Genomic DNA, 10,064 nt, shown 5'->3' with positions numbered 1-10,064 from the left:
TTTGTACCGGGGATCGAACCTGGGATGTCGTGCATGTGAGGCAGGCAGCGGCACCGCTGAGCCACATCCCGGCCCTCTTATACTCTATATATTCTAGGGTCACTGTACTACTGCACTAGATACTCACGCATCCCTTTACCTAATTACTGACCCAGGAGATCTTGCCCGTGAGGCTCCTCCTAATCAACTTATAAATCCCAGAGCTGCAGCCTTGACAGGGACAAGAGGGCAAAAGGAAATCGAACAGAGCCCACCACGGAGTGTGCACGCAGGCGACGGAGCCCAGGTTTGGATCTTGTAGCCCAGGATCTGAGACAGCCCAGGGAACCCTCAGACTGTGACAAGTCCTAGGGGGCAAACTAAAGGCCCAGACCCAGGCAGGCTGAGGTAAGCCTGGGGCAGGGGACTGGAGTACAAAGGGACAAAAGCTTCACCGGAGCACAAAGGACAAAGGACTAATAAAATCTGCTGGCAATAAAAAGCCTGGCAAGCAGAGGCAGCTGCATACCTGCATCTTCACACCTCCACCTGCCCCTGTCACCTGCCAAAAAGCTGCACAGAAGCTTTGTAGGATTTCCCTCACCCTAAGATGGCCACTGCATAAAATAGCACCCTTCTTCCCACAATACCCTGCTTCCCACTTAAACTACAGCTTCTCCCACCAAACCACAGCTTTCTTCTTCCCAACACGCCCCTTTTCCGGGCTCCTCCAATCCCTAGCCACCACCTCACTCAGCCCCACCCTAGCTCCTATAAGAAGCGCTCCCTGTCTCGGCCATGTTGCTCTCTCTCTCTCCTTTGTTCAGAGACGGCCGGCAGATTGTTCCTATGATGAAGGCTCGTTGTGGTTCTGGTCTGGTCTTGGTTTTCGGCTCTTTTATCTGACAAGCTTTGAGAGTCAGGTGCTTTCTTGACACCCTCCCTGCCCCCGTCTAGCGAGTGCTTTTCTTTGTTCTAAGAAACCACAGCTGGTCCAGTTCCCAGCACTGTCTAGTTAGCTTCATTCCGCCATCACCCACAGAACAAGAGCCCAGAGACAAAACTGGCTGCAAAAAAGGACAGTCAGAATAGTATTTGTGTATCAGGTGAAGCCATAACTGGAGAGTGAAACAGAAATAAAGACATTCCAGGCAGCTGATCGAGGCAGGCGCCTCTCAGAGTTCACAGGAAAAAAACTTCCTTCACTAAAAGAAGACTGGCATAACAGATGCAAGAAGTGACAGCATTCAAAGGATTGTTACGCACCGACTGAATAAAATAACCGCAAAATCTGGTTTGAAATTAGGTGATTCCTTCTCTGTCCCAAAATAAAACATTTTGTTTTTTGAGAACTGGACAAACTGCTTTTAAAATTTATATGGAACACGGGTGTGGTACCACACACCTTAATCCCAGCACTCGGGAGGCTGAGGCAAGAGCATCACCGAGAGTTTGAGGCCAGCCTGGGCTACACAGTGAGTTCCAGGCCAGTCTGAACTACATGAACAAAATAAAACCCCCAAAAAAAGTTTATATGGAAAAATAAGCCAGAATAGTTGGGGAAACTATAAGAGCAACAAGTAGGAACTCTCTATACAAGGCATAAAAATATTTAATAATTAGAGTAATGTGGAACTGGTGTAACCATGTTTACTTATTTATTTTATTTTTATTGGGGGGAGGATTTTTGAGACAGCATCTTGGTATGTAGTTGACACTGGCTTTGAATTCACGATGTAGCCCAGGCTGGCCTCAAACTTATAGCAATCCTCTTGCCTCAGCTTCCCAAGTGCTGAGATTACAGGTGTGCACCACCACACCCAGCCTATATTATTTAAAACTATATTTTATTTATATAATATACAGCTATATAGTATAATATATAACTATATAATATATACATAATCTATAACATAAAAATTGCATATTATAAAGAACTTCAGCTGTGTAAGTGTTATAATGAAATACTCTCCAAGAAATATTTTAGGTGAACAAATAACACGCAGAGTACTGTGGGTTGTATGCTAATACATGAGAAAGAAAAATATGTACACATACATGCTTGTGCATGTATGTGCTACCTCTTGTTGGATATTAAAAATAAACTGGTATTAATTGTTGCCTCTGGGGAGAGGACCTGGAAATTCAAAAAGATAAGCTATTCATCTGAAATGCGCCTTTTGGAGACAGGGTCTCTCTGTGTACACTGCTTCAGGGAGGCCTTGAACTCACCACATAGATCAGGCTGGCCCTGAGCTTGTGGTGATCCTCCCACCTCAGCCTGCAGAGGGCTAGGACTACAGACGTGCACCACCACGCTGGCTTTAAAATATACTTTTGTTCAAAGCATTAAGTTTAGAACTTTATAGATGTTTTTAAAAACTCAAATTTCAAATAACATTTAAATTTCTAGAGAATTAGAAAGTAGGGAAAAGACAAACTGTTAAGTGGTATAACTCTGATACAAATTACATAAGGAGAGCATGAAGAAAGGTAAATTAAAGGACAACACTGCTGGTAAACATAGATAAAATGTCCTAAACAAAATGCCACCCGATAAAATACCATTTAAATATACACATATGTGTTGTGTACAAACACATTATGATCAAGTTATAGGGGCTGCAGGTGGGATTCGGTGGTAGAATATTACTTAGCATGGATGAGGCCTTGGGTTCCATCCTCAGCCCTGGCTTTATAGCAAGGATGCAAAGCATCCTGGGCAGGGTGGCACACGCCTGTAATCCCAGCACTCAGAAGGCTGAGCCAGGAGGATTGACTACAGCCTGACCTACATAGTGAGTCTAAACCATCCTGCACTACACAGGGAGACCTTGTCTCAAAAACAAAAACAAAACAAAACAGGTTTAACAATGAGAAAAATCTTAACATAATTAAGAAAGTAAAAAGAAATGCCGTTAAAAAAAAAATGCCGTGCTATCATCTCAACAGATACAGAAAAGCAAACATGGAAAGATTGTTCTGTGCCTGGGGTGCACAGAAACCCCTAGGCACCATAGGGGCCCTAGACTGGCCGCCCTCGCATTTCCTCTTCTCCCCTGCAGGGGCAGGAAGCCGGACAACTGCGTTTCCCTTGCTTCCCCTCTGTGGCTGGGTGGGATTTTCCAGTGGGAGCCAAGGGCGCAGGAGAAAAGCCACTTGTGTTCTGCCCCAGGCGTCAACAGCAGTAGTTGAAGCGCGGCTGTGCCCCAGTGCGCAGAAGCAGTGTTTCTGGGCTCTCGGTGACACCACTTTTGCCTTGTTGCTCCTTTGTCTTTTCAGTAATTTTATCATCAGGTCCCTGTGCTAATGTCTTTATGTTTGAAATACCTACAGTGCTTGCAGATTTTTAAGACAAAATAGTGGTGAAGCACTAGAACTTTCCTGGGCAAGCAAGCATAGGACAAGGATGTCTACTTTCAGTGCTTCAGAGCAAGCCATGTCCTGGAAGACCTTGAGTCTGGGCAACAAAAGTCTAAGCCCAAAAGAAATTATGGGATTTTTTTTTTTTAATTGAGACAGGGTCTCACTATGTCACCCAGGCTGGCCTTCAGCTTGTGTTGATCCTCCTGCCTCAGCTTCCCAAATGCTGGGATCACAGGTGTGCACCACCATGCCCCACTGAAATTATGGACTTAAAAGTCATATAAGATTTAAAAGAAGGGAACAAAACTGTCTTTAGAACAAATAGGATGTCTTGCAACTTCTAGTACTTCTGGGTGCTAAATGATTGAACAAAAATCAATCGCCTGCTTAGGAAGGTTTTATTTTTTATCATAGGAAATAGGCCAAAACCATGCCAAGTTTTGCTGCTGTGATTAGGGTTAGGTATGTGTAATAGTTTTCTTTTCTTTTCTATGTATTTACTTATTTATTTAGGTTTTTGGAGACAGGGTCTCACTATGTAGTTGAGACTGACCTGCCCAGGCTGGTCTCAAACTCAACAATCCTCCTGCCTCAGCCTCCCGAGTGCTGGGATTACAGGTGTTCACCACCATACCTGGCATAGTTTTCCTTTAAAAAAGGAAAGTATGTCAGAGCTCAATGTTTTCTTAAATAACTAAAAAAATTATACACTATATTAGATTATAAGCTCTGAAGAAAGTTGTGTATAGGGTTTTAGTGCTTAGTAAATATTCAATATTATTAAAGTATTACTTAATAAAAGATTATTAAATACTAGTAAATATTAAATATTAAATGAAAGAAAGAATATGTTTGAATATCCTCATTTCCTTTATGTCACTTTTTTTTGGTACTGGGGATCGAACTCACAACCTTGCACTTGCAAGGCAGGCGGCAGAACCACTGAGCTAAATCCCCAGCCCCCTTCATATCACTTTTTAACAAACTTGTTTCATACTCAGATTCAAAAAAAGGTCATTGTAGGGCCAGGTACTTAGCTCAGTGGCACTGCATATGCCCCGTACCAAAAAAAAAAAAAAAAAAAAAAAAAAAATTCACTGTAATTCTAAACAATCTTTGTTAATTCTAGGAATGAACAAGTCACTTTCTCCTGAGAGCTGATTCTGTCAACCAGAAGTTAACATTCTGGGACATCAACAACATCAGGACATCTGTCTGAAAGAACTTCAGGACTGTTTTAATCTGCTCAGGTTGCCACAACAAAACACCACAGACTAATAATCTAAGCAAGCAGAAATTTATTTTCTTGGAGTTCTGCAAGCTAGAGCTCCAAGACCAACTTTACTGCTGACTCTGGTTAGTTTGCAAATGACCCTTCTTAGTGCGTGACCCCTGAGAGAGCCAATGAAGAGCTCTCTGGTATCTCTCCTCCTGAGGCTACTTGACTGCTTACCATCAACCACTTCCTGAGAGGTCGCTGGCCAACCACAGCTGCACTGGGAATTAACACCTCAACATATGAATTTGTGGGTGCACAGAGTTTAGCTTGTAATAAGTGTATACATCCTGAGAGAGAGCAAGGTACAAAGACCGCTGGTATTTGCGTTCCAGAAAAAAATAGGCTCAAAATCGAACTCAGGACCTTGTGTTTGCCAAGCAAGTGCTGTGCTGCTGAGCTAAATCCTCGGCCCCAAAATGAGGTATTTTTTTTTATTATTTTTGGAGTCAAATACTTTTTAGGGCAGGGAACAGCCTTTGAGTAACTCAACAAATGTAGGTCTCACAGGAGCGGAAGACTGAAGTCCAAATTCCAGTGGCCTCTGCGGAAAGCAGAAAGCCATCTGGGACAAGGCTGCTCTACCCTGGTGGGCAGGTTCTCTCTATAGTGCCGTCGCTTGGCAGACAGTAACAGATATGTGCAGTTTTACTATTAAGCACGGAGTCGGTTATGCGCCCCAACAAAGAACTTTCTCACTCATCCATGTACTTACTATATCAGTAAAATAGTGGGTACTGCTGCTAATCCTTAAATTTTCTTTGCCAATCTTCTTTATACCATCTTCTGTTCTAAAATTCTGGAAATTGTTGAGCTATCCCATATTTGAAAGCCACTGGATTTCAATAGCCCAAATAAACAGAACACTCCCCTTTTATACTTGGTAAGGAAATTTGCTAGATTGTCTTGTAAATATAACTCCAAAGTAAAATAAAATTCTATGAATGCTCAATTTTAGGGTTTGTTTGCTTTTTTGTTGTTTTTTTGAGATAGGTAGGTCAAGGATGCCTCAAACTCGTGTCAATCTTCTTGCCTCAGCCTCCTGAGTAATGGGATGACAGGCACGTGCCACTGTACCTGGCTAGTTTTTTTGTTTGTTTGTTTTTTTGAGTTTTTTTTGGTACTGGGGATTGAACTCGGGTCCTTGCACTTGCAAAGCAGGCAGCGGAACCACTGAGCTAAATCCCCAACCCCTGGCTAGTTTTAATTTCATAAAACAAATGCATCGAACCTGACATTGAGTCATGATCTACTAAATACAGTTCAATTTTATTAGCTACAAAGTTCTTCTTGGTAAGACCACATCTTGTAAAGGGATCTTCTAAAATGTGATGTTAGTCAGATTTCCATTACTGTAACAAATATCTGAGGTAATTAGGTTATAAATAAAAAAGGTTTATTTCGGCTCACTGTTTCAGAGGGTTCAACCCACGAGTTGTTGGCCCTGCTGCTTTTGGGCCTGCACTGAGACAGCACCTCATGGCAAAACACAGGGCCAAACTGTTCACTTCATGGCTAGGATGTGAAAGGAAGAGGAAGGGCTAGGGTTCACGTATCCCAATATCCCCTTTTACGGCACGTCCATATTGGCTGGAAGACTTTTCACAGGGGCTTTTTTGTGTGTTTGGTTGGTTTGGTTTGGTTTTGTATTTTGCCTTTTGAGACAGGGTCTCACTCTATAACTCAATCTGATCTTGAACTCACTGTGTAGCCCAGGCTGGCCTCCAGCTCCAATCCTCCTGTCTCAGCCCCCAAAGGCTGGGATTGCAGATGTGTGCCACTACCCCTGGCTCAATGTCACTTCTTTAAGGGCTGCACCGCCTCCCAGTAGTGTCGTGGGCTGGGGATGAAGCTTTGACTATATGGGCCTTCGGCCGACCCTCATCCAAACCACAGAAAACACCAGTACTATCACTGATGTGACGGTTACGCCTCTGGATTAGCTCGCTGCTGAATGGACCACCATCGGGCTCCTCCTCCTCCTCCTCCTCTGCCTCCTCTTCCTGCTGCTCCTGTCTTCAGTTAAATTGCCCAGACTGGCTCAAACTTGCCACTTCCCAGGATGCAAGGGTTACAAGCGTGGGCCTCCGTGCTTACATCAACCTCCTTATTTCCCTTTCTCCCTAGCATCATGGTATAATCATGGGTAAGCTTTACTAGTCTGAGTTAGTAATTACATCTGTCAGAGTCTGATCAGGGAAGCGAACCAGTAAGAGTAATTACTCGCAGAAGCAGACAGTTGTGGTGGCTTCCACTTGGCCTTTCCTACTGTAATAACCTTCACCCCGGTTCAGGAAACCAACGTGGGGCAGCTGCCAGCGGCGGAGCACGTCTGCTCTAACTCCGCCTGCCAGAACTGGAGAACGGTCACACGGCGAGTCCAAGAACCTGATGAGCCAGCTCTCTGTGACGTGGGCCAATGCCCAGCTCAATAATCCCCCGACCCTCAGGGCACCACCTTAGCGCAGTTTCCAGCAGTTTCCACAGTCTCCAGAGTCCGGTCATTCCCTCCTCCCCAAAGTACGCCACCTGGGGAAAGGGCTGTGCTCCCTTCAGGGAAGGTTAGAGAGGAAGTTTTGGCTTTGTCTTAGGACTTTCCCTTGAGGAACTGCCCTCCCCCATTATCCAAGGGGGTAGAAGTGTCTGAATCGGCTCAAGCCTGGCACAGGAGTCCACGTTTCTGTAAATGATGACGCAAGCTGTGAAAGCCACTCAGTTTCTTTAGCTAATGCTTCAAACCCAGAATCTCTGCTTCATGTACCCATTATCAAGAAACGAGGCCTGATACTGTTTTACATTTGTTCCACCTTGATGCTATACTCTTTTTTTTTTTTGGTACCGGGGATTGAACTCAGGACCTTGAGCTCCTGGGGCAGGCAGTGGCACCACTGAGCTAACTCCCTGGCCCAACGCTATACTCTTAAGATCCCAAACATATTCATTTTTAATCAATCAAAGTTGGTAAATCCTCAACAGATGAATGGATAAAAAAAATGTGGTATTTATACACACTGGCGTACTACTCTGCTATTAAAAAGGTAAATCTGAGTTATTTGTAGGAAAATGGATGCACCTTGAATCTATAATGTTAAGTGAAAAAAAATCAGAGATGGGCCGGGGATGTGGTTCAATTCCCAGTATGGGGAAAAAAGTCCGAGATGCAAACTTAAATACTGCATGGCTTCTCTTATGGGAGAAACTCAAAAATAAGTTAAAGAGCAAAATCAAAGACTGCTGATAGAAAACGGGGGGCTGGATCTTTCATAACTGGGAAGGGGACCACGAGGTTTGGGCAGGGGAGAAGGGCAGGGGCAGGGACGGTAAAGGGTTGGGCTGGGTCGGTACAGCTCCGCCACTGTGAACGTCAGCGCTTTGTACTGATAACAAAAGGAGAGAACCAAGTGGGACAACCTTGCTTTGTTTCCGTGTGTTTGGTTCACGCACGCTTCACAGCTGACCCCAAGGCCGGCCAGGACTTCCACCTGGTTGGAGGTCTGGCAGCAAGGACAGGCGGCGGGGGTGGGGAGGGCCCATCTCTCTCGGGCAGAGACACTGACAGAGTCGCTTCTGTCGAGGGGACGAGGAGACGGCAGAATCCAGAGCTCAAGGGCCAGCTGTACCACTCTGCCCGCAGAGTCCCTGCAGAGTCCCCTCTGAGTCCCTCTTCTTTCCAAGCAATGCCTCTTTGAACAAAAGACCCTGCAGATTGTAAATTCGGGTTGTCTTGTAACGTGGTCACCCGCAGGATCATTCTCTGTCTGCTTCCAAAGACCTCCACCTTGCTACGGCAAGGGTTTCATTCAAGACGGTCAGAAACAAGCGTGTAATTCCGAGCATCCCAGAACATCCTGGCTTGTGGGTAAAAGCAAAATCCCCCTAATATTTAGGGCCCAAGCCAATCTGATTTGAAAGCTTACAGGTGCACAGCTGTAAACCCTGGACCTCTTCTCTTCTACGAAGATTTGCCCAGGTTTCTGGAGGTGACACACAAGGCGAAGCCACTGTGTGTGACATATTCCTTGACTCTGCTCTGGGCTCCTCTTGGCCCTGGGCCACCGCCACGACTCCAGTCAGGGTGCCACTGGCATTGGCTGCCCGGCTGTCCTCTGGGCTCTGCGCAGTGCCCAGGCTAAGCCCCTGTTCACACCGTGCAGGCCACTGCTTTCACCTGCCCGCTGTGCCTGCGTGGCTGCTTCCCCCGGACGCCAGTTCCTGTCCCCAGGTATGGCTCGTGCTAGCGCCGCCCTTAGGTGTCCTGTGCGACCGTCCACCGGGGCTCCTGTGGCCCCAGTGCCACACCCTCCCCACATGCGGCCTCTTGCCTGCTGCCCTGGCCCTGTTCCCTTGCCAGCTGTCTTGGCTGCAGCTTCTGCTGTGGTCCCTCTATCCGTGGTGACCGCTCAGCCCACTGCACTGCTGCCACCCCTCTGGCGGCTAGGGTAAGAGGCAGCTAGTGAAGGACAGAACCTACGACGGAGTCAGGGTGGTCAGTATCCCAAAGAAAACAGCACAGACCCCGAGTTAAGCGCTCATTCAAGCCATCCAGATAGTTAAGTTTAAAGATGTAAAAAGAAACACAGAAAATATGGCAAGGAGTCAAGACAGGATAAGCAGTGAAGGACTCAGACTGGAGGGGTGGACTGGTAAGAAACTTCTCTGGGGTAGCAGCCCTTCCCCACCTCCAGGCTGGGGGTTGGCTGTGAAGAATTCAGGAGTGCTGAGTAACTGACTTTTCTTTTAAATTCTACATTTTCAAGCCCTGAGTTTCATGTAGTTACTTTGAACCCCGCCAAGCCACCCGTGACTGGTGACCCCAGGTGCTGGGCAGATTCCCACACCATGCTCATACGTAAAGATTCTGAACAAACAGCTTCCAAGGGGGGCTCCTTCCCCCCAGGAGTTCTCTTTCTTCATACAAAGGACTTCCAGTAAGCACGAAAAACAGATATCACGGGTGCTAATACCCACAGCCCCTAGTCCCCAGGGCACTGCCCCTCACCGCGACTTCTCTCCAGAGCATGGCCAGGGTGGCGACCAGGTTCTCTACTCAGAGTTCTGCTAACTGGGCTAGAAAAGGACCACCCAACGGCTGATACACACAGGGGGTCACGGGGTGTGAGAAAGGGTACAGAGGAGCTACTAAGAATGGGTTTCCTCCACGGCTCCAACCCACAGCCGCCTGTCCTAGAAGGATACAGGCCAAGGGAGGCCTCACACACCAAGGAGGGCGCTTGGTGGGGACACTTCCCCACTTGCTGTTTTTCAGAATGGAAAGTTGGATGATAAACTTGACTTCCCCACACCCTCGGAATACATATTCAGAAACTGGAGACTGGGGATTTAGCTCAGTGGTTCCACTGCCTGCCTTGCAAGTGCAAGGTCCTGAATTCGATCCCTGGTATCAAAAAAAAAAAAAAAAAAAAAAAAAAAAAAAAAAAAAAAA

The 10,064-nt window shown here is 46.2% G+C and overlaps 1 protein-coding gene across 2 annotated transcripts in view; it reads right to left on the bottom strand.

Moving 5' to 3' along the window:
- Lyrm7 (LYR motif containing 7) overlaps positions 1-10,064 on the bottom strand; it is a 158,185-nt gene that overhangs the window by 99,060 nt on the left and 49,061 nt on the right. The gene's annotated exons all lie outside the window — the stretch shown is intronic.

This window comes from Fukomys damarensis, unplaced genomic scaffold (assembly GCF_012274545.1).
Source record: "Fukomys damarensis isolate Sample0158 unplaced genomic scaffold, DMR_v1.0_HiC HiC_scaffold_9, whole genome shotgun sequence".
Taxonomy (NCBI): domain Eukaryota; kingdom Metazoa; phylum Chordata; class Mammalia; order Rodentia; family Bathyergidae; genus Fukomys; species Fukomys damarensis.
Note: the sequence above shows the minus strand (reverse complement) of the source record. Positions and strands in the feature narration are given on the sequence as shown.